Below are 23,853 nucleotides of genomic sequence, written 5' to 3' on the forward strand. Positions count from 1 at the left end.
ATTGGGAGTCCTGACTATGACTTTAAATTGGGCTTCTGTATTTATAGTGGCAATCCAATGAAACAATGAGGTGCAGGTTTTTTTCAATAATTCACAGTGACAAGCTATTAGAAGAATCTTGGAATTTTACCATTTTACCTTAGTTTGCTTCTTCTGGCTGCCAATGTGCATGTTGTCTTTTGTAGTGGCACAATTATGTACTTTAAATGGTGTCCCATCTCGAAATATTAAGTGTTGCCACATCATAAAAAAACAATATTGTCCCACTGGTAATGAAATACATAAGGCACATAAAATCGCCAGCTTGTTACATTTACCCCCATAAATCATCCTTGGGCGGGCACTCAAGGATAAGCGAGTAGGAGAGACAAGGAGGGTGACAGGCGCAGACGTGACAGCCGCCTCCACCTTCACATCTAATTCATGCCTTTATTCTGCTCAGGGGCGGATCTAGATAATTGGTGTATACAGGGCGATTTAGGGGGGGGGGGGGGGCGATTTAGACCCTGCCCACTTTCTGACTTCTGAGGCTGCCAGCGGCTGCACCCTATGTGCAGGTCCGTTCGGCAGTGACAATGTGCTGCCTGGTCGCTTTGACACAATCAGAGCAGCCGGGCAGCACACAAACGGACCTGCACAAAGTGTACAGCCGTCGGCAGCAAGCCCCTGCTAGGGTGCGCGATTGCCTCTATCGCCCCCCCCCCCTCCCCCCTGGATCCGACACTGGTTCTGCTATACAGTTCTGATTTTCATGCAAGTGAAACAAGTGACAAAGATTGGACAGTCCCTTTTAAAAAGCCAAGTGGAGTTGAGTTTCAAAAACACTGGAACATAAAATTTGGTGGGGCGGGGAGGGTGAATGAAAGTGAGGGGACACTACGAACGTATAAGCCAAGGGCTAACTCTAAGTTATAAAGCACAAAAGACAAAAAAGTAAATGTTACACAGAATGAAGGTGGCACCAACATGACACCAAATTCACAAAGTTTGTCTGCATACTCCCAGACATATCTTCCCTTATAGTCAATCTAAGGATTGTCACACTCTGTATAATTCACCAATTAAATTGTTATAATTGTTATGGTATATATATATATATATATATATATATATATATATATATATATATATATGGGGCTGCATTAATTGCTTTAGCATAATTATGGGAGGAATGATAGGAAATGGGAAAAAAATATATTTTCTTTAATGTGCTTATAAAGTTAAGCCTTACTGGTCCAAAGAAAGAAAAACATAAAAAAGCGGAATTAGAGGTCTATTTAAAAAGCGATGAAGAGCCAAGATGCCACCATGAATGCCGGCAAGAGTTTCTTTCACCGCCTTTTCTTATTTAACAAAGGATTAACACTGGCAGCAACCTAATTAACGGCACTTACTACTGTCCCCTTAGACCTCTATGGAGACAGCAGCATTAGGGAATTTATTAAGCTGTAAAAAGCTTTACCTGTCTTTTTCATTGCGATGCACCTATTGTGCTTTGCAGAGTCCCTCATGGGTAAAAGCGCTATGAGTATGAGCATAGTACTTTCTCCATTTGCCGGCAACAAACACAGTTAAACAATATGCTAAGAGGTATTTCTCAAATACTTACAATGATGTCATGTAAAACTATCCTTGAGAGTTATTCCTCCCCTGTCAAGGTTATGAGAGATGATAGTACATAAGGTTGTGTAAACAAACTATCATCTTTGAAACCATGAATTATTTTCTGTACTGATATGGAGAATGTGTTTTTCTAAAAGGTGGATCAACAGATGTGTCCAATTTCTTATAAAAAGTAGTGCTTGAATCTTTGCTTTGACTGACTAGAATGAATAATTCACATGCCTGTGGTTATTTAGAAAATATATCAAATTTCAGTTTGATTCCAATATTGGTATATGTACAAATATGCAAAATGTTCAACTTGTACGTGTGCATTATATTTATAATAAAACATACCAGTTGAAATTAATTTTAAATCAAAGTGGTTGGATCACTTTTGGCATTAAATGACAATCATTGATTTAAATATGATCATCTACTAACCACAGTTAAAACAGAGGGCACGTTTTGAAAAGAAGAGCTTGTGACTAGATGTGAGCTAGGTTTGGGCATCTCAGGACAGAGGGTGGTCTATACTCTTTAACCTGTCATACCCATGTCCCTGGGTGTTATATTTTCCTAATTTATGTGGCTCCACTTTACTGTATTACTGAAAATATTGCACAGAGTGGAAAGAGAATCCATCATAGGGGTCGCAGGTGGTCAATTCACACAGACTTATGTGGAAATGCGTTACTCTTCACCAATGCGGCTTCTTGTGTAGGTCGTTATTACATAAGCTCACTTGAATGGATAAAATGTGTTGGTCCCTATACCATTTGGAATGCATCAGAAAATATTCCTTCTGATAGGTGCTATAACACCTGTGTGAAAGTGTCTTTAAAAGGGATAGTGATAAAAAAAAATAGGTTCTGCTGTATTTCAAGAAGTGTCTCTGTTCAATGTCTGATTATGACATTTTTGGTGTTCAACATCTTTATTACCCTTTTCAATAATACTGTAAACTTCTAGCCATATGTCATCCTGCATAACATATTTTATGTGTTCACATCTATATTTAACATTACTGGTTACTAAAAACTCTCCTTGTGAAATATTTAAAACATTTCTTCCCCAGGTCTCTAGCCATATGTCTACCTATATACATTCATTTATCAGTCAACTTGCCGAGATGCAAAGAACTGTCACTGTACTTACATAGCCGGTGCTACAAGCCTTTGTAGTTAGTTATTAAAAATAATGGAGTATTTTTTTTGCTGCAGTGATGGAATGTCAAGTGGTCAAACGTTAATAGTTGTAAAAGAATGATGTAAATTATTAATGAACAGGAGCATGGCTAATATGAATAAAACATTCCACATTTATTAAATCAATTGCAGCCATATTTGAATCAAAATGGCTTTCCGTGGGTCATGCAGCTATTACAGTCAGACATACTTGCTAGCGGTGTTAGCATTTACATATCCATAAAGGCACTAACGTGGGTTTCAAAACGCACACCCCCTGAGTCATCATATCTAAACTATTACGCATTAACTAAACAGAGCAGTCTAAATGACAAACTCCATCATAATTAGAATTTATAAACACAGTACAGAAATTACATATGGACTCTTTTTGCGCTGCTACCAAGTTGCAGATTTAGTATCCAAACAATACTAAATTCACTTTATGTAGCCAATATCCCACTAATGGATATCTCCCATAGTTTCAAAATGAAAAGTAAGGCACAAAGCAGATAATAACCACCCATAGTAAACTCTATAATGTTCAAAATACAGTGTATGTATATATAAGCATTTAGCAAATTTAAATCACAGTATTACAAGGTACACAAGTGCCTTTCTGTTGATATCCAAACCATTGGTTCTTCCATACATTCATACATACTGGTATTTTTAGGGCAAATACCATAACCAGATAATGTTTACATTTTTGACCTGATTAAATGCAAAAAGATAGCTGGCTTAAAAAAACTGTTTAGTTCTTCAACAAAACAAAGCAATGAATCCACACCGTAAACATTGTATCTATGTATTGGAGCTAGGACAAGGCTTGATTAATGAAGTGCAAGTTCTTATAGATGCAACTTTCTTCTAGCTGTGCAAAGATATTTGGGCATTAGATCCCATGTCTGAGCCTCCCAACTGAAGGTTGAAGGATTCTTGAACAAAAAAGAATTTATATAATATACTAATTCTAGTAGTTGCATACACTGCTCCTTCTGACCTACAGTATATGACGTATATTCTTTCCATATGGAATGGAGGTTGATTTTATAAACTGACAAAAAATTACAATCAACAATGGAACGATGTCGAGCAAATGTGGAAGTGTATGTGCACTCACAACAGTGTAGGCAGATCTCTATAGAGTGTGCAGAGTCACAGGCGTATATTTACTAAACTGCAGGTTTGAAAAAGTGGAGATGTTGCCTATAGCAACCAATCAGATTCTAGCTGTCATTTTGTAGAATGTACTAAATACATGGTAATTGGAATCTGATTGGTTGCTATATAATTGTATTGTTTTGTTTAACCTTCATTTAGCTGCAAAAAGTATAGGGTATCTCTAAAAATAACAGAGAAAGTTGCTACCCTCTTGTCAACAAGTATTGCTTGTATAGTAACTCTGCAAACAATAGTGTTAATCCAAGTGTAGAAAAGTAGGAGGCACACGAGGAGGAGTATGCATAATTGTGAAAGGTTTATTAAACTAGGTACTCTAGAAGCAAACTTTTTATGAAAATGGGAACAAAGCTGACCAAATTTTAACCACAAAACTTATATCCCAAAAATCTAGCCATTATATTCTAACTATAAAAACCTCTCTTGGAAATCTCACATATGACCTTAGAGTCAATAGATAGGAATTTCACACTTATTATACTAACTTTTATAACGTACCAACATACCCAGATGTACTTTCATCCTCAATAGAGTAACACATTAATGATTTCCCAGCAAAAGTAGATCTCCCACCAAACACTTCTACAACTTGGTGCTGACATTACATTTGAAGAAACCGTCCAAGCAATTAAAGGTCATTATGGTTTGTTGGTGGTTTGATTTCCTATCTTTACTCCCTGTTTATCTTGGCATTCCAAGGTATACCCTTTGTATACTCTGCTAAAAGTAGGAATAGTAGATATCCATAAAGAAGGAAACAATGTATATAACCTTGTCATATTTGGGCCCATATCGTAAATAATGATCAAATTGACTTTGCACCAAATGCAGTGATTTAAATCAAGTCCTTCTCACATTATCACATCCAAGTTAGGTTTATCCCTGGTCAGAAGAACAATTGATCCACCTAATGGGCTACTTTAGACATGTAAGCTTTATATACCTACCCAGTGGTCAGAATCCTGGTCAATGGCTCTCACTCAAGATGATTTTCAAGAAATGCACATAAGTGATTAAAAAAATGTTACTCTTCCCAGATGATATACTCCTCACTCTCACACAGTGGCTGAACTATGCTTCATCGGACCCCATAGTACAATCTGACTAGGGGCCCAGCAATGCAGCTGTAACATCCCACTTGTTTGGTGTTTGTTGATCTGCAAAAGTCATTGTATATACCTATACAGCAGAGATTGCAGAAACTTTTGCTCCTCCTAATAAACACACACAAGCTTGGGTTTTACTTTTAAGCATGGGTTTCATATTCACTTGGGTGAACATGAATCCACATTTCTAGCTCTCACTTCTATATCTTCCCAAGCTTAATATACATATGAACTGTACTCAAACCCTCAATTTTGCACTAAATATATGTATGCCTATATTGAGCCTTTTAACTGCCACCTCTCCTATTACCCTTACATGGTTCAACCCTGGTTTCTTCCTGGAATACTCTCCTGGGAGTATATTTACTAAACTGTGCGTTTGAAAAAGTGGAGATGTTGCCTATAGCAACCAATCAGATTCTAGTTATCATTTATTTAGTACATTCTACAAATTTCTATAGGCGACATCTCCACCTTTTCAAACTTGCAGTTTAGTAAATATACCCCCTGAACTGTTAGATGCCTAAGTAATATCTTAGTTTACTTGCAGTGCACACCCATTCCTCAGTATTCTTGAACTATTTTGTTACATTTTAGGGTTATGATGGTTCAAAACAATTATCCTGTTTCTATCAAAATTGTAATAGCTACAACATGATATTATGTGGGTCATGTCATTAAGTGTCTGCCAGCTAGGAACATTTTTTACACTTTAATATGTACCTAACACTATCTCACGTTTATTTATGACATTTCCAATTCTTTCACTGAAGTGTTTTGCTCATATTATAGAACTACTTAATTATAGGTATGAGTTACTGTGTAGTTTTACACAACTTTGTAGAACTCGGTGACCCACATCTTAAGTTTGACATTGCTTTGCTATAAGACCCATATTGCCTTGAGTACTGAAAGCCTAATTCCTGAAATGACAGCTGACAAAGACAACACAATGAGTCTACTACTCCAGGTAGTGATTACAGATATCAACATTACAACATTACATGGTTCACGTTACAGAGAAGAGCAAATATCGGTTTGATGTCAATGTACAAAATTTCCCCCAAAAAAGTCTTGTAGTACATGCTGTACAGTTATAATATCATTTTACATTTAATTTATTTTTGTAAAACTGCTAAAGTTTTACATTACACACCACAATATATTTACAGTCATTACACCAGTTAAGAACCAGGGGCCTGATTCATTAAGGATCTTAACTTAAGAAACTTCTTATTTCAGACTCCTGGACAGAACCATGTTACAATGCAAGGGTTGCAAATTAGTATTCTGTTTTGCACATAAGTTAAATACTGACTGTTTTTTCATGTAGCACACAAATATCAACTTTAAATTTCAGTGTACAAATAAGCTATCAAGTATTTGTGTGCTATATGAAAAAGCAGTCAGTATTTAACTTATGTGCAAAACAGAAAAAACTAATCTGCACCCCTTGCATTGTAACATGGTTTTGCCCAGGAGACTGAAATAAGAAGTTTTTCAAGTTAAGATCCTTAATGAATCAGGCCCCATGTACTCAGAATTAGCATTATTTGGGCTGAGAAAAGCGAATTCAAATGACATGAATAAAGGCACATACAGTCTCTGAACTTTCTGTACCTTGCTGTTGTGAGTCTAGCGAGTCACTTTTTAGGAATATATAGTGACTGTACTAATTACAAATTGTGTTTGTCTTAAATACTATTTCAAAAGAACAGTGCTAAGAATAAAATTATTAGTGACTAGTTTATTTGTAATTGTCCGCTTTACTGTGGAATAAGTAGGCTGTACATCTATATGTGATTGTGGCCATGTTACCACCACATAAATCTATAATGACGTTTTCAAAATATAAAATTAGTAAGGCTCATTTACTAATTAAAAACATGCAGATGTATGGTAAATATTGTAAATTGATTTTGCGTAAATGAGGCTATAGCAAGGTACGTGCTTTCCTTCCTCATTGGGAGAATCAAATATGTTGCGGGACTATTTACAGGACTGTCGGTCCCCATGGAAATATGCATATAGGGAAAAAAGTAAAGATATCACTTCAAAGCTCTGCCTGTTATCCCTTCTGAATTGCCCTCTTAATTTCAACTTTTTTCACTTGACTCCTAAACTACTGTTTTGTAGAAATATTATTAATGATTTAACAAAATGATGAAGGTAAGAGGACATTGACAGCATTGGTTATAGAAGTGCCTTTCAAGCTAGTTTTCTCCAAAACCAGAGCCATTTTCCTCTCTGGCTGGTGAGAATAATGTGAAGGGGGGCTAGGAAAGGTATTTCCCAGCATTGTTTTTTAGCTTTTGTTGTTTAAGTTTTCACTTCCATAAATCTAAGGTTTAATATATTTTGTACCAGGCCTACCATTTTATTTGAGAATATGAAGGTATTTACAACACATTCAGTTTTCTATTGCAAGTCTATCACACTACCTTCACCCCTTCCCCCCACCCATTTGTTCCTGTGACAGTAATAAAATGGCAAAACTGTTTGGGAGCCTCAAGAGTCAAAATACAGGTACTTACAGGCATTTGCTGTCTGATAGGAGTTAATTTGTAACTGTCTGAATGGTACTTTTATGGTGTTAGTCATATTCTAGTCAATTTTCTTGACTCCTTTTTTGTAAACGTTACTGTAATTGATCAGATTCAATAGGGTGCATTGATTATTCTCCAGATCTTGTCTAAATTTGGCCTAATTTGCGAATGGATTCCGTGTTCCTGAATTTATGAAGTTCTTACACATTTCAACTTTGAACTAATCGATTTGGCCATCTCTAGCTAGTCAATGGTCACTACCAGTGAGCCACACAATGCTAAATCAGCTAGCGTTTTAATAATTGAATAATAATTGAGTTCCTGTCATGAAAGGGTTCTTCTTGGAGCACTTTGTCATCACTCCGAGCCATGAGTGACACCTGTACAGGGACTATCGGAGGGCTGTAGACAGGTACTGGATGAATACATTTGGTGCTTCTGCCAAAAAATAATCAATTTTACTTTTCGTCTGTCTTCTTTAAGTTATTGGGCTTACGTAAGGTTTATTTTTCATTTGAACATTATTGATTATGCTCCAAATAAGCGCTTTATATTCCTGTTTATAGAATATAAGCACCAAGAAGTTAAAGGATGTTATCAAATCAGTCTCTTATCCATGTGGCAGCAGTGGATTATTGTTCTGAGTTGGTCATTCCGAAAGAATGTTATTTTATTACAAGTGGAAATACAAAACAAAACTAGGTTTCCACCCTACCCTATATGTGCAGATGTATAGCAGGTGTGCCGCTAACACCAGAGCAATGTTTTGCAGGCCCTGCAGCAGAAATGGAGTATACCTGTTTGTGTGCATCTCATGTTCTATACAAGTCTATGTTTCCTGTGTTTAAACAAAGGCACAGATATCCTGTCTGATAAGAAAGGCATTGAGAAGAAAGGCTGTGGAAACAGGTAAGGAGTGTTTCTGATAGTAACTTGAGCTTTGAAAAACTGCCTGTAAAAAAACTTGACTAAGCGAATCAGAGTATCTGTGAAGTCTAATGAAGAAAGCCAAAAGAATACACTGCCAGAAACAGTTGATCATTGTTCAAAGGGGGACATATCCACTTTCTTTTGAGATATTAAAGAGTTTGTTCTGCTCACACAAAGGTAGGGCAGAGCTGGTGTCATGCCAAGTGATTCTGTGTTTCTCATCACCCTTACGTCGCTAGGAGCAGGTGGTTTTGCAAAACAAGGGAGAAAAGTAAAAACACATGCGCGTCGTGCCTCTAATAGGTAGGTGTTACAGATGATCCTTATACAAATTAGCTTTAAATTCTCAATAACACCTTTTTTTTCAAATTAAAGAAGACCTTACACTTAATCTAAACTGAATGCAGGTGCAGAGAAATGTAAGTCTTTATTTCTAAGAGATTTACTCAATTCTTTAGCCATAGAGATTTCTATGTCTCTGTATATGGATCATTTTGTTTCCAGGAATATTTTAGAGATTATGTAAACACCTGCTCTTAAGGATATCAGTTGAGCAAACAATTGGTTATGAAAGCATAACACCCGTGAAAGTGACATCTGTTGGTTGAAAGAGAAAAATATATTTCACACAAAAAAAACAAAAAAAACACTCTATACTATAGTCTGTGGAGACAAGTTAAGATAAAAATATGAGATAACTTTAATATCTGGTAATGGAAGCAGAGAGCTGTGGGTCCCACTGCAGGTAGGCGGTGAGGAGGAAACCGGGGCCCCCGAACTTCTGCATCTGCCATTCAGCGGGCCCCATTATCTGTATGGGCCCCGGTGCACTGCGCCGGATGCAGCAATGGTAGTTCCGCCACTGATGTCATTTACCAATTACAAAGTGGTCGCTCTGCAGTGCATAATCAGCTTGGACCCCCACTATTCTCAAATTGGGCAATTACACATAGTTTGCGGCTGGGCATAAAGATTTTTGGAGCAAGAAGTTCGCACAGGTGAGCGGATGAGTTTCCTGGAGTGTGTTCCTTGCATGCAGAGTGGCACATGGTACTTTTCTCTGCACACAGGGACTTGATGTTTTCACCAACTCTGTATCATCCTGGTTTGCATCTCCTTGTTGCGTTCTGGCATAAAAGCACATTTAAAGGTAGACTTCAAGCAATGTGATAAAAAGCTTTTGCACACAAATTTGTCACCTATTATAAACATAGTCCCTGTGTCCCCATACTCCCATGATTAATATAAGCCATTAAACAGACTAAACTGATTAGTTTAAGAGAAAACATATATATCTCCTGCAATAGACAAATTACCACACAATCCAACAGTCCCCATAATACTCAATGGGGACTGTGGTATTGGCAAATTTATCAACCTCCGAAAAATGTAGCTTTTTGGAGCTTGACCCAAATGGCTAATATTTCAGCGATTTAAAATTGCTGGGCTGGATTCCCTAGGGAGTGGGGTCCGCAAAAAAATGTATGCCCACCCCCCTCTACGAATAATCAGCCCAGTGCTGAAAGCACTAGAGCTCTTCCCCTGGGCGGTTGGTGTAGGGTAATAACAGCAAAAAACGGTATGCAGCGCTCAAATCTAACTGTCTCCAATATAGGCTAATAAAAATAATGAGTGGCAGATCACGAGTGGTCAAGTATATAAAATCAACATGTTTATTGTGTATATTAAAAATCATGCATGTAAATACCTATATGCTTACAAAGGTATATTGTGAGGAAAAATTGCAGAAACTACATCACAGTGCACCATGACGTATATGAACCACATAATACGCAGATATATATATGGCCATATAGACATTATCATTCATAGGAAGAAACTTACCACTACGTGTGGATTGATGATAACGGCAACTATCAGCACTATATATCTTTTTTTGGGGAAATCGTAGAGCATTGCTCATGTCTTTTAATTAACATCTTTGACCACACAATTGGCTACATAATATACAGCTGTTATATTTTTCTTCCATCAGTAGCATGTGGTTCATATACGTCATAGTGCACTGTGATGTAGTTTTTGCAATTTTTCCTCACAATATACCTTTGTAAGCATATAGGTATTTACATGCATGATTTTTAATATACACAATAAACATGTTGATTTTATATACTTGACCACTCGTGATCTGCCACTCATTATTTTTATTAGCCTATATTGGAGACAGTTAGATTTGAGCGCTGCATACTGTTTTTTGCTCTATATTTCCGTATGTTGGTGGGCGCAGCCACTTAGTTTGTGCAGCAGCTTGTCTTCTGTCCACATATTACTGGAAATTGTACATATTTATTATTTTTTCCATCATCTCATTTACCTTCATTGGTATTGCATTGGCGCCATATCAGGGTTTTTTTCTGTTTTTAGGGTAATAACAGCAATTCAAGTGTTAAAAAACAGACAGAAGCCATTTTTGTTTGTGGAACTACAAGTCCCAGTCAGGCCAGGCTGTCCTATACAGTCTGGGCATGCTGGACTTGTATAAATACAAACACCGGCACACCCATGGCAGCCAGGTCATGCTGGCACTTGGAGAACCATAAGTGCCAACATGGCCTGACACCCATGGCTGGCTGCGACCTGTAGTTCCCCCCAAAAAATGTTAAAAGAACCACAACACCCTGATGAATACCACAACATTTTAATAAAAATAATAAAACCCCAATAAATACAGAAAACGCCCTCTTTAATACCACATCTATTTATTAAAAACAATAAAACCCCATATACTCACCAATATGATGTCTTCTTCTTTTGTCAGCAGTTTTTAATCCAAAAATGCTTTAAAACCATGTCCATATACATTTGTATTGCAAAATAAGGTCCATGAAGATGTCCCCAAAATATTTGTACATCCAAAAGTCCATGCTTGAATAAAATCTTCTGATCTTCGAGTCAGGAGGACCCCCCATTTGTAATTCCAATCGCCTTGCACTCTTCTTTCTTCGGGTCAGGGAGACCCCCATTTTGTATATCCAAATCGGAACATGCTTGAAACAAAATAAACCCAGTAAAGCCACAACACTAAATATGCTTGTACACTGTACAAGCAATGCAACGCTAATCACTATAACAGAGCCGCAAGCTCTATTTATAGTCTAAGGGGTTTCACATGACAGCGTGGGAAAACCCCTTAGAATATAAATAGAGCTTTCTGTGACAAATCAACCCCAAAATAGTAAACTTTTGACAGCTGTCGGGACCTGCGGCTGTATAGGCAATGCAGTGTAACAGTGATGTGTTTGCTAATCTCGCATCTAGAAAGCATCATGTTGTATCTATCGATTTTTAATTGAAACTCAGTCTGGTTAGCAAAATCGCAGCTTTATACATTTGGAGACTTGTATAGTTAGAGTGGTGAAAAATCAGGACAGAGATTTGCTTAGAGTTGGAAACCAACATTTTTTTTAATAAAACTCATCTCCAGCGATTTCACATCAAATCTCAGGGTAATACATCGGCGAGTTTCAACTCCCCTGTGAAAAAGCCTTGGGATTTTCAAAATCGCAGCTTGATACATTTAGTCAGCTGAAAGCAAATCGGCAACAGGAAGTCCAAAATAGAGGATGCAACAGTGCAGACACTGACAGGATCCAGGAACAGACCAAAAAATGATCCAATACTCTGGCACTGTGTAAGTGCCAGAGTCTTTCTTAAATAATGCAGCACCAGGCAATTTCCAGCGGTCAGTGACATCACACTGACATCTGTTTGTTTTTTGAAAGATGCGCAATGGGCAGAGAACAGGAAGTTGCATTCCATTGTCTACCAACGGGATATGCAACGCTGGCACAGAAGGTGTCTGTCCCCACTGCGAGAGGCGAGAGTGGGGACGGCCCCTGACACCTTGCTTAAGCTCCTGATTTACAGGGATGAAAAAATAACTACAATAGGCGTTTTGAATATCATAAAAATGCACCTAAAAATATGCATCAACATCAGGGGAGGGCTGGCAAATTTTAGCACGGGTGGCAAGGCTCAACACTGAAGCCCATTTAAAGGAAAAAAAATATATGGATGGCTCAGTGACCCAGCCCAAGGTAGCCCAATATGGGACCGGATCTGGTGGGCAGATACCCCCCTACCCCCAGCCCAGCCTGCCCCTGATCAACATCCATACAAGGCACTGTTTAATAGTTTGTTTATTATGGCGCCCAAGTACTGTTTTTTTCCTACCATTTTATATAAATACTTATTAATGTCTGCTATCAGATTTGAATCTCGTAGTGTTGTCCTCTTCCACTTTTATATTCTTCATTGTATGCAGGCAAATGTTTAACTTATTGAAAGGATTACTGGTGTACACATAACATAGCTTGACGTTCCGAGCCATTTAATTTTTTTTTATCATGTTACACATTGCACAAAACTGAAATCTAGACCCAAACTAATTGCACAAGTGAAAAACATTTTCTTTTAATAATTTAATCAACAACACATACACACAAATATTTTAAATGTTTTTAAATATGATATTGCCCAAGGCATTTTATAGCATGTCAGTACTATCGAAATAAATTATGTGTCACAAGAGAAGCCATCATCTCTGGAAGACATATCAAGGGCTTTTTATGTCAGGAATCTCACAGAGCTGTTGAATGCTGAGAAATATGTTCCAGATAGTTTGTGGAAGATGAATTAAGCACTTTGGAGTCCAGCAAATGACTTCAACTCTTTAAGCCAGTGAAGAACAAGAAGATAATATCTCACACTTTGTGATGATAAGTGTTGCATTTAAGATGTCCACAGCTTTATCCAGCTGTATGTGACCCTTTACCCCTAGCAATTATTCTTTGTCAGTTTGTAATGCAATTATATGTGGATTAGTTTCCAGTGCAGCCACAGAAAGTCTTGAGAAAACGTAAAAGTACACATTTAAAAATAATTAAGAGACATTGGTGCTTATGTGTTAGTTATGGTCTTCATTCGTTACATACTCTGTTGAGCTCTTAAATGCATACTAAAATGTAAATGAATAGGATTAAAACAAATTTAAATATGCTGCAATCTTGCTTATATTACATGGGTACTTTGTGCACCAGTCCATTGAACTCTGCGTTTCTTCATTTGTTGTTGACTGCACATTGCCTACCCTAAAGTAAAAGGTTTGCATTGTACCACGAACACCCTAGATTTGAATAATCCTTAAATAAAGCATAATTTCCGTGTTATCATTGTAATCTTCTTGACAAGGAGTAATATATCTGTTTGGTGTCTTTGAACCAGTTGACTTTACTTCTTTTCACATAAAGCAAGGTATACGTAACCTGAGGGGCTAAAGCTTATTAGTATATACCGCTAATGTACCTGTAAACCACTTTGCTTTTAGATTAAATGTCCCCTTAGAGATTATTGAACATATATTTATTTGCTCGTCACATAGATCATAGTTAGTGAGGGCTCCTGTAACTCTAAATGAAGTGAGAGCATTGCATATTTAATATATGTTCTCACTTTAGGCATGCTGCACCCATTGTTATGCAGTAGCAATGAAAGATCACTACAGTGTTTCAAATATATTGAAAATGTTGCTGAAAAGTACTACAATTATTTACATATATTCTATAAGCAATACGGCACATTATAGTGTATTTTTTTCAGAGATAGATATTAAACAGTCACTGCAGTATTTGTCAAAAATAATAGATAATCGGGGGCACCAAATTATTATGTGCAGTAGTAAAAAAAAAAATGATATCTATTTATATATATATATATATATATATATATATATATATATACACATATATATATATATATATATATATATATATATGTATATATGAGGAATTTGGCAGAATAATACTCACAAACACCTGGGTTGCACTTGCAAAAATATCAGTTTATTAAAACAATTCACATTACTCCATAATTCAAGCCAAAGGGTTAATTAACCTTGTGATATACTCTAAATATATACAATCACTCTAAAACCAATCAAACTGCAGTATTTGGCCTTTAAGTGAATTCTTCATCCACCTCACAATGATGGCACACATTTTTTAGAATGTACCCAGGTTCATCCTATCAATTCCATAGGAACTAGTGATACCACTAAGGCATTTTATGACTTGTTCCTCAATGATGTCACTAGTTCCTAGAGAATTAAAATTCTGAATATTGTCAATAAAAACTCAATGGATGCTTTGACATCCATAAAGCAAAAAATGGCATATCCACAGCAAATGGAGCTTTGGATCTTACGTGCTCCTTGATTCCTGGAAGGGCTCCTAAATTTATGTTGTGGTTCCTAAGTTTGCAGAAAAAGATGGCCACATTTGTGTAAGTGAAGAGATTACTTTCACAAGTGGTCCTCATTTTGTAGAGGTTCAGATAGAAGATTTAATTTTGCGGATAGAGATTATTGTAATAAGATAAAGTTGATGGAGAGGTCACATTCTCAGAGCTGTTCCTTGCCATGAACAGCCATTCCCTCTCCACAAAATCAATTTAATTCATACCTGCTCAGAACTGGTGGGGACTGGTCTTGTTCTATAAATTTAATGAGACAAAATAGTTCACATGCACGGTGTACTGTGTAAACTGAACCAACCCCAGACAGCCTGAGTTGATTGCCAATATAACAAGGAGTCTATGAGCTTGAATCCCTCTTCTATAGTAAAATCATCTGTGAAAGCACTGTGTCCCCTCCCATAAGCTACCAGCTCTAGGGGCAAGGTTATCTAATAAGATTTGGACCCCTGGTGCATGCCAGTGGTCCCAGGACATAGGACACTGTTCCCAAAGTCATCTGCCATTATACTGAAAGAGTAAACTAACCAGTAGTGTAATAAAATACAAACATTACAGTGAAATACCACATGAATATTCTTAAGGTTTACTCTCCCAAATATGCTACTCTGTTTCGCTATAGAAGAGATCAACAATCACTCAGACAAGTTCATAATGTACATGTATCACCCCCTCTGGTATTGTTATTGACACCTCCTAGTGGCTTAATGTGTGGCTTGGCACTAAGACCGAGAGGAGACACACCAGGAAGGTTGCTTAGCAACCAGACTGGTATGGGAAGAACAGAACCTGTGTGTAGAGAGAGTGTGACAGCTGGCAGTTGGTGGAGGACAGTTTGCACCAGGACCTGGGAGGAGGAGGGAGGTCCTGGGTCTGTCACCACCAAAGTGCATACTGTATCAGTTAAGATCGCTGCAGGAGGAGAAAGAGAGCTGTATACATTTGATTTATCGTTGCAACAGTTTAAGAATGTGCTGGAGTGAAGAAGACGTGTAAATAAAGATGTTGTATTTTGTCAACTAGAAATGGTCTGGTGCACAACTTATTGAAACCTCTAATTGCACTGCATCACCAAATTACATCACCTGGGACCCACCAACTACAAAGAGAATTTGTAATAAAATACCTGTATGTGCAGGGACCCCTTGGTAATTTACATCCATGTCCATGAGCTAGCCAGGGCTAGAGAAGGAGGTGCACTGCCTTACCTGTGCACCTCACACTACACTGGGACAGGGAGTTACATACATTTGCGGCCAAGTATCAAATAGCATGGCATTGATAAAACTAGATACCCCCAGTCTCCAAGAAGTATTGAATCTTAGCTGCTTAATTACCAATTTGTAAATCACTAGACTGCAATACAACACTATCAAAAAGGTTTCACGGAATCTGGAACCCTGGCACTCATTCCATGCTGCTCCAATCCAGATATCTTCATAAAACAAATATAAAACCTTTGCTTTTATGACAGCCTCCACTCTTTTGGAAGGCTTTCCACTAGATTTTGGAACATTTTCATTCATGTAGCCACAAGAGCATGAGTGAGGTCAGGCACTGATGTTGGGTGATAAGGTCTGGCTTGCAGTCAGCATTTCAATTTATCCAAATGGTGTTCAATGGGGTTGAGGTCAGGGCTCTGTGCAGGCCAGTCAAGTTCTTCCATAGCAAACTCATGACCTCACTTTGTGCATGGGGGCATTGTCATTCTGAAATAGGAAAAGGCCTTCCCAAATCTGTTGCCAAAAAGTTGGAAGCACACAATTCTCTAGAATGTCATTGTACAGGGTAGAATTAAGATTTCCCTTCACAGGAACTAAGGTGCCCAGGACAAACCATGAAAAACAGCCTAAGACTATTAACCCCACTCCACCAAATTTCACAGTTGTCAGTATGCATTCGGGTAGGAAATATTCTCCTGTCATCTGCCTAGCCCAGATTTATTTGTTAGCCTGCCAGATGGTAAAGCATGATTCATCCATCCAGAGAATGCGTCCGAAGACCAATGACAATGTGCTTTACAGCACTCTAGTCGAAATTTTGCAATGAGGCATGTGTGTGGCTGCTCAGCCATAAAAACCTAATTTATGAGATACCAATGAACAGTTATTGAGCTCATGTTGCATCCAGAAGCAGTTTGGTACTCAGAGTGTTGCAACCAACTATGGACAATTTTTATGTGCCGCAAAATTCAGTGCTATGTGGTCCTGTTCTGTAATCCTGTGTGGCCTACTCCTTCGTGGCTCAGCTGTTGTTGCTCCTAGACATTTCCACTTCACAATAACAGCACTTGCAATTCACATTGGGAGATCTAGCAGGGCAGACATTTGACAAACTGATTTGTTGGAAAGGTGGCATCCTATGACAGTTCCAAGTTGAAAGTCACTGAGCTCTTTAATAGGACCAATTCTACTGCTAATGTTTGACTATGGAAATTGCATGGCTATATGCTTAACTTTATGCCCCTGTTAGCAATGGGTGTGGCTGAAATGGCCAAAGACACTAATTAGAAGTGGTGTCCACATACCTTTTACCATGTAGTGTATGTTATCTGTACAATTGTTTCATTTCATTGCAATTGACTGTAATTGTTTAATTTGCACACAAATTTCTGTTCTGTAAAATTACTTAAATAATGAGACGAATGAAATAGACACATAAATAATGAGATTTTCCTGCTGTTAAGGTGGTAATTTAAGGAAGCGCCATCTGGACAATATTGTTTGCAAATTATCACCTTAACAACAGGAATCACAGCGTGGGCCTTGAAAGTGACGTAATTGTAGCGTTCCGGGATGTTCATTCATCGGAATTGTTTCAGGTGTTTCTTTCAAGCTGATGTTATTACAGCTGTGTTGGGCATTATAGGTCTGTTGTCATCATGTCGGGGTTACGGATGTCGGCGTTTTCAGTATCGATATCAAGACTACCACCACGCAAAATGACTGTGACCAGGACTGCACTCAACAGCAGCCAGTCACAAGTGCTTTACCAGGCTTCTGGACTCCTTGTTACAGTGGAAACCAGCATAGGCTGTCTAGCACTGACGGGTCTATTTATTATAGGGAGAAAAGTCCCACCTCCTATGAAAACGGGTGATTTTGGCTTTTCCCTATGTATGAAAGGCTACCATTGCGCTATTGCTGACGGTAGCTCCCACTGGTGAAGAGGTTTGCCAGGATTCTCCTGCACAAGCTTCCACTTGCAAAGCATCGGGAAGCCTATTTAATGTGTACTGCCACAATCCAAATACATACCGAATTATAAAGTGCTTATTTATTTGCATACTACAAATTGGAACAGTGGTAATATAATATTTTTTTACATTTTGCTTATATATATTTTAACATTTTATTTTTATTTTGTTTTTGTTTGTTTTTTACAAGTGGAACTGGAAGCCCAAGTCAGTCCCGTATGTATGCGTTAAACGGCAAGCAGGGTCATACATGCGCAAATACACCAACACTCAGCTGCTAATAATTTTATTAGTAAATTGTGACAATAACTGATCTTCTATCACTGCAGTGATCATTGATAGAAAATCTATGTTTTCATCACTTAGTAATAAATAGAGACCTAAGGCTGGTTGAGGATTGGAGGGAGGGGGTATGATGCTTGTTTTTTATTGCTTTATTGATTCATTTTGCTTTTAAGCAGCATGCTGGCATATTAACACAGATCAAATTATTACTGCTTCCTGAAAAAGCCATGTCTTATACCAGACTTCACATTTCATCTGCTCATTCAAAGGTTGTTGACAGATGACAGAACAATACAGCATTTTTGTGATATGAAGTCATGCACAGGATGCTTATATTCTTACACATAGTGCGTTTACACCTTGATGGTCAAAGTTGCCTGCCGCCTGCTTTATTATGATACTACTATAATGAGCTGATTCAATCACAGTCACCTATGTGAACCTAACCTTACCGTGAAAAAAACTAACCAGCAGAGTATGTGCCTTGATAAGACACAATACACATCACATGGCAGGCAGCAGGCCAGACACACATCATAAATTCTTTCATTATGTAAAAGAGTTTGGTGATAGTACACGGCAGGACCTCTACTGCTTATTTTAAAACAGACAACACAAACTAGACATCCATTTCTCAGAGAACAAAATAGTTATTATAAGAAAAAACAGTATGTCATAAGTGCTAGCTTTCCTTTATGTTCATAAATCGTTTTTGACAATTTTTAACATTTAAAGTAGAATCACTGCACTGAAGACCTATACCTAATACAGAGTCTCTTTTAAAATGTGATCAGATGAATAAATTACCTAATACAAATTAGTTCTTTGACTGGTTTGGCAAACACAAGTGCACAATTAAAACATACCATAAATAAAACATTACATGCATTAACAGATGCATTACATTTACAATACATCATAGTGCTGTCTCTTTTGGTTGTATGACAGCAAGATGTCATGGGTACTCACTATACTGTTGTGTTGTGTCTGACTACAGATCTACTTTGTGTGCTGCAGGGCAGGTTTTAGGCAAATTGGAACCATGGACAAAATTCAAGTTGTGAGCTAGATGCAGTGAATAATGAGCAGTATTTTTAAAAAATGTAAATGTAGTCACTCAACAATACAATATATTTAAAAATAAAAGTTTTTATTGCAAAGCAATATACTAAGTATTATAAGGGCTAAAAAGCGGGCATGAATATTACTCATAAAGTGCCTGATGCTGGATTGAACAGTTTTTTAACATTTGTTTTGATAGTGAAACACACATTTGCTACTATGCTTGATATAGTTCAGCAGATCATTTTCATGTAAGAATGAAAGTAGCAAAGAAATATTTTTAAAAATACACCCACCAAAGCTTTTTATATATACACAATCAGTGCAGAAAGCACCTATCAGCTTCAGAGATGAATTCGCAATCAGCCAGCAGCTAGTTAGTTACCCCTCTCTACCCCACTCCACCTCTCCAGTTGTAAGGAGACATAAGTGTCAGGTGAGCGGAGCTCTCCATGCGCGTATATACGTGTGCTCTCTTTGTGGACATGCACAGTGCAAATGTCATTTACACTACACAAACTACTCGCATCAATGCATAATTGTGTATAGAGCATTTTATGTTATGACAACAGACATTGCAGAGCATGATATGGCAAAATCTGGCATTACTTTATGGCAAAGAACATAACTGTGGATCACAAATAATGTGTTATGGAGAAGTTGTTGTTGGGTTAGTGAAGACATCCCAGTGTGGCTTAAAGAGTGATCACTATTATATATGGTATGAAATAGTGGGGGCAAGGGTGTAACATGTAATCACCAGGCCCCATAGAATAGTTATTTATGGGGTGGGGGCAATAAGTGTCCATCCCTCGATAGGAACCCACTCTGCTATTCTGAATGTGAGCAGGGGCCACCACATGCGCAGTGATCCTTGTTTGTGCTTTCAGGTCACAACTACAATCGGCTAGCTCCAGAACCATCACACCCCCTGTTATGGCTATAGATCTGCCCCTGGGTGGGGAAATTTTGGGTGACAGAGAGAGGGTTATTTTGTGGTGGGTGAGCAATGACTGAGTGTCCCTGTGGAAGAAAAGGTGGCATACTGCACCCCTGCTTCACCCTGCCACTGCAGTCTTCTCAGTTGTTCCCTACAAAGTAGTTTGCAGGGTCCACCTAAGTCATCCCTATATAATGGTCAGTGGTTTTCCCCTGCCCAATGTATTGTTAATAGAGATTATTTGTAAAGCTCGCATAAATAAAAAACAGTGATTGAATGAGTGAAATAAATGTGGAGGGTGGTGGGGGGACTGATGTTCCTGTGAGCTTAGAATCTAGTGGGGAGAGGGGCACATTTCAGAAGCACATGTGATTTGCACAAGGTGCTCCTGAATTTTAAAATATAACACCCTGCTGCCAAAATTTTTAAATTATGCATGCTACAAATTGGATTTCGTGTGTCATTGTAATGTACTTGGCAAATTGTGTTATTGTTTTAAAAAAAATATATAAAATAAACACATCTGCTTGTCAGTCCAGAGCAATATAAAGTGTCATTGTCCTTTTTTTATATTGTTTTGCATGCTTTTATGTTATTTAATTTTATGACCTAGACTTATAATGGTTTCATGAGACAGTTATCTTTATTTAATGATAGGTAATGTTCTTTTGAGGATGCAAAATAATATAACTTCAATCAGTCTAGTATAATAACAATATATTACTTTGATATTTTGTGTTATGAAATTCAAGATGACGGGTGTAGGATGTCTGGAGGAGGACTGGAATATGTGCGTCTGTATCTGTGGCATTCAGGCATAAATAAACTGCAGAATGGAGTACTGCAGGGCAAGGTACTTGAAACACTCAGCCATTCATGCAACACTCTCTTTTTAAACATTTCAATCATAATTTCTCTCCAGAGCTACTCTGAATTTTTGAAATGAGTAGGTCAAATACATGTTGCTTGTATGTTAAATAATGGATTTGTACTTGTCAAACAAGAATGTGGAAAGTGTCAAGATTGTGACTAGTGAGTCAGTGCAACAGTCAGTGTAAGTATAAAAAGGTTACCCTTCAAAACTATCATTTTCAAAGCAATAGCAACCAGCATGAATGACGACATTACATCTCCATCGATCTGTGTGTAACAGTGCTGACAACAAATGATGAAAAGATGTAACAAGTAAGGCAAGCTACATATTCTTGCCTACACTGGGCATTATTGGACTCATCATCATCATTAACATTTATTTATGTAGCACCAGCAAATTCCATAGCGCTTTACAACTGAGAACAAACACAGTAATAAATACAATACAGGGTAATACAGACAGAGAGGTAAGAAGGCCCTGCTTGCAAGTTCACAATCTAAAGGACAATGGGAGTTTGATACATGAGGTTACATGCTACATATTACATATTGGTCCAGCAAGATTCAAAAGGTAAAAGTGCTTAATGACTATATGATCCAGTCACACAACAGTGTTAGTCAAAGGGTTGTTGTCTTGTGTGAACTGTGTAAAGGTTGGTAATAGGAAGCTTAACAAGGTGGTTGATCAGCAGTGGAAGAACGATTTGCAAGGAAAATCAATATAGTGCTGTGAAAAAAATAGATTGTAAGGGTGAGTGTCTGATTCAGGAAAGACCAGCAAGGAGGGAATTGCAATAGTCTTTATGAGAGATGATGAGTGCATGAATTAAATATTTTGCAGTGTTTTGTATGAGATATATGTTTATTGGGGAAATGTTTTTTTAGGTGTATGTAACATGATATTGATATAGATTCAATGTGGGGGTCAAAGGATCACAACTAGGCAGCAAGCTTGGGAGGTAGGATTTATTGTCATTTTGTCAACAGAAATAGAAATGTCAGGAAGATAACTTCTGTTGGTGGGTGGGAATATTATTAACTCTGTTTTTGAAAGATTGAGTTTGAGTTGGTGAGAGGACATCCAAGATGAAATTGCAGACATACAGTCAGTAAGATGTGCCAACACAGATGGTGAGAGATCAGGAGAGGATAGATAAATTTGGTTATCATCCACATAGAGATGATACTGAAATCCAAAAGAACTTATCAGTTTTCCAAGAGAAGTAGTATAGATAGAGAAGAGCAGAGAACCAAGGACTGAGCTTTGTGGTTCTCCAACTGGTAAATGAGGAGGTTAATCCAGAGAAACAAACACTAAAAGAGTGATTAGATAGGTAGGCTGAGATCCAGTATAGGGCAGTGTACTGAAATCTTAGGGATTGTAGTGTTTGTATGAGAAAAAGTGGTCAAGAGTCTCAAATGCAGCAGAGAGATCCAGGAGCATTAGAAGCGAGTAATGGCTTTAGATTTGGCAGTGATCAAATCATTGAAAACCTTTGTCAGTGCAGTTTCTGCGGAGTGTTGGGAATGAAAGCCTGACTGAGGAGAGTCCAGTAGGTCGTGTGAAGAAATTAAGCTTGTGAGGCAAGTCTCTCAAGAAGCTTGGAGAGGCAAGAGAGCTCATGGATGGGATGGCAATATGAGAGAGAGTTTGGGTCACAATTTTGTTTTTACAGAATAGGAGCAACCTCTGTGTGCTTGAATAATTATAGAAAGATACCAGTAGAAGGAGATTACAGATTTAAATTAGTGTTGGATGAGCACAGGAGACATGGATCTACTGATTTGTGAGGGTATAAGAGCAAAAGGACAAGTGGTAGAGTAGGACGATAATAAGAGAATAGATACTTAATTTTCATTTGTGGGATAAAATGAAGAGAGGGTGTCAGAGAGTGCATACAAAGTAAACAAAAATATTGAATACATTAGTGGATAGTGTCGAAGTCAGCAAATTGGATAAAGTCATTTCAATTAAAATCGCGCAAACTTGGTTGTCTTTGTCTGAAAAGATAAGTAGAGCACGCTACGGTGTGGAAGGGCGTGCCCAGCCGCAACACGTGGCAACAACAGCATTTACGCTTTTACATACATTCGCACAAACACGCACATTTGTAAAATAGTACACATTAATCGTAGTTGCAACACATAGTTATTTATGTCGAAATATAGTAGTGTTTATGTGTAATATTATAAGTTATATGTATATTAGTGATACATATTGTTCAGGTTAAAAGAAATGTGTCATGTCTAATATCATATTAATCCCCTTTACATCAGCAGCTGTTCGGTGCATTCGGCGAAGAGATCGCACATTGCATACTCTAGTTATTGATGTTAGGGAATAAATCTTTAATATGATATTAACTGTCAAATGCTAATGGACTGATTGTAATTGGAGTGTGGCGGGAAGAACAGAGCAGTTTGGTGGGAAGAACAGAGCTCATCCCCTGGAGAGACCCCCACCTTTGGATTCCTTAGATTGAATCAGCCTATGATGTGTAACCCCCTGGACCCTCCTGATGCCTGGACCAATAGAAGCAAGCTATACCATCTGCATTGTTTCACTGTATCTCTGTTTGCATATAAGCAGTAGCTCTCATGTAGTGTTCAGTCACCTTGACCACAGACTTCAGGACTGAAAGACTGTTCACTGGATCCAGAGCGCCTGCGATAA

At 37.8% G+C, this 23,853-nt stretch overlaps 1 protein-coding gene across 1 annotated transcript in view; it reads left to right on the forward strand.

Annotated features, from left to right (window-relative positions):
* Positions 1-23,853, forward strand: part of LGR5 (leucine rich repeat containing G protein-coupled receptor 5) — a 137,958-nt gene that overhangs the window by 56,798 nt on the left and 57,307 nt on the right. The gene's annotated exons all lie outside the window — the stretch shown is intronic.

Source organism: Mixophyes fleayi, chromosome 4 (genome assembly GCF_038048845.1).
Source record: "Mixophyes fleayi isolate aMixFle1 chromosome 4, aMixFle1.hap1, whole genome shotgun sequence".
NCBI classification, from domain to species: Eukaryota; Metazoa; Chordata; class Amphibia; order Anura; family Limnodynastidae; genus Mixophyes; species Mixophyes fleayi.